The 2,148-nt window shown below is 27.2% G+C and overlaps 1 long non-coding RNA gene across 1 annotated transcript; it reads right to left on the bottom strand.

Moving 5' to 3' along the window:
- Window positions 1-241: 241 nt before the first annotated feature.
- LOC129927700 (uncharacterized) lies at window positions 242-1,521 on the bottom strand. The gene is made up of 2 exons (XR_008779339.1): window positions 1,299-1,521; window positions 242-749 (listed from the first exon to the last, which is right to left on the bottom strand). It is a non-coding gene; the product is annotated as an uncharacterized LOC129927700 (long non-coding RNA).
- Window positions 1,522-2,148: the final 627 nt, after the last annotated feature.

The following is a 2,148-nucleotide window of genomic DNA, read 5'->3' as shown; positions in this document are numbered from 1 at the left end:
AGGAAGTGGCCCCGTGAGGAACATTATATAAAAAAAATAATATTTTTTTTTTACAATCTTTAAGTGAAAACAGTTTAGTTAATAACATTGAAAAACACACAAATAAGCATTTTAATGCAAAAAAAGTATATTTTAATGCTTTTTTTTTTACTAAAAATTATAACAATATAGTAAAAAAATAGGCATCAAATGTACAACATTATATGGTACTAACCAGTACTATCCAGCTATATTTTTTACAACAACAAATAATAATACAATAGTGAGATATTCAAAGATCATGTCCATAAGCAAAGATTTTAATATTTGAAGTGCGGTTGAACCAAACATACTTTATATATTGGTATATTCGTATATTCATATGCTTATCAGTTATGTAATAATCATAAATTCCATTTTTTTCGAATTCTTTTCATTGGGTCGCAGTCATGGTTTTGTCATGTTCAAGTTTGTTAGCTTTGATAAAGTCTATAGACTCAATTCCCTTGTGATGTTAGCTCTGCTAATTAGCTATACTAAATTGTGACTAAATTGTAAAAAAATAAGTATACATAATAAATAACGGTGTCATAGAGGTAAACATATTATGTTATGATATAACACAAGGACCTAATAACAAATTATAAGATTCTAATGTCATTGAAACTCAATCATGCTTTTGTCTAATTCATTTATTTACTATTAGATATCAGGTTCTCATCTTGATTCTTAATGATGACATTGTGAACTGTTAATATTTACTTGAGACCCTAAAAAAATATTATAAATATCTATAATTATTATTATAATTTTTTTTTCAAAAAAACATACATCAATAGGATTATAATTTGCTAATGGGACAAATATTTTTCTAAGTAGTCAGTTAAAATACTATAGCCTAGGAGAACTGCATGAAGTAAAATAAAACAAAACAAAGAAAATATATAAAAGGAATTATTATATTATTGTTTATATGTTTTCAAATAATAACCTTATAATCATCATTATTAGTTCTAAAATTTGCAATTATAAGGGTATCTATTATGTATAGCAATAATATATGATAATATTGGTTAAAACAAACATATCTATGTTCTAAATGAAGTCTTGATTTATTTCGATTCATATATCAGTAATCGATTCCTACAGTGGCATATTCTGCCATGTACACTGGGAGTGTACGTTACAAAAAATTAAAATTTGAAAAGACCACGCTATAAATGTTAAATCTATTCATTAATTATAATACTAGGATACTTTATGTTTCTAAATCAAGTAGTTTTATTTGAAAATATTTATATAAATGTGTTATTACTTACATTTTCCGAACAGGTTTCATTTTTTTCAATTTTTGACAATGTTGTCACTTTCAAGCGCAATAAAATACTAAAACGCAATTGTAAAAGTCAAACAGCACGTGGCAAAATGTAGACAAACATGTTCTTAAACGAAAACAAAAGAAAAAATAGAAAAAACTTTAATAGTTTTTTTTATATAAGTTTTTGAAAAACGTACACTGCCAGTGTACAAAGTAGGATATGGGCTAAGTAAGATTTACTACTAACATAACTTAATTACATTTTTTGAGGTTTATCTTTTTGTTTTATACGCGTTGGAAAATGGCTTCATTTCTCTGCTTTACATGTGAGCCTTTTTTTTTGTAATCATTCCAATCAATCCTCCAATCTCTAGGCGTAATTTAAAATATTTTATAAAATATGTTATCTTATTAACATAATTCACAAAAAAAAAATAAAAATAAACATCTGTTCACTTTTCCTGGAAAATTTTGCATTCCCAATACAGTCCCATTTCCTAATAAGGCTTGTCAGAAGAATAGTGAGGAATACAGTCTTTCATAAACACACAAAATGTAAAGGTCAAGATAAAATTCGTCAGAGAAAAAGTGAGGACCCTAACCTAGGCAAAGATACATTTTTTTATTATTTATTTTTTTTGGAGGGGAATTTTTTACACTTTGTGCTGACGTTTCGGCGGCCGGACGGAACTACGTCGTGGGCTGGATCTGGACAGTGGGCCGTATTTTGGGCATAACTGGTCTAGATCTATTACAAAGTTAATTACATTTTTTATTTGTTTTTCTTGTTTACATGTGACTATTTGTTCTAGCCTACCTGCCTTCATCTAAACCATAGTAGTAGGGCAATA

This window comes from Biomphalaria glabrata, chromosome 8, assembly GCF_947242115.1.
Source record: "Biomphalaria glabrata chromosome 8, xgBioGlab47.1, whole genome shotgun sequence".
Taxonomy (NCBI): domain Eukaryota; kingdom Metazoa; phylum Mollusca; class Gastropoda; family Planorbidae; genus Biomphalaria; species Biomphalaria glabrata.
Note: the sequence above shows the minus strand (reverse complement) of the source record. Positions and strands in the feature narration are given on the sequence as shown.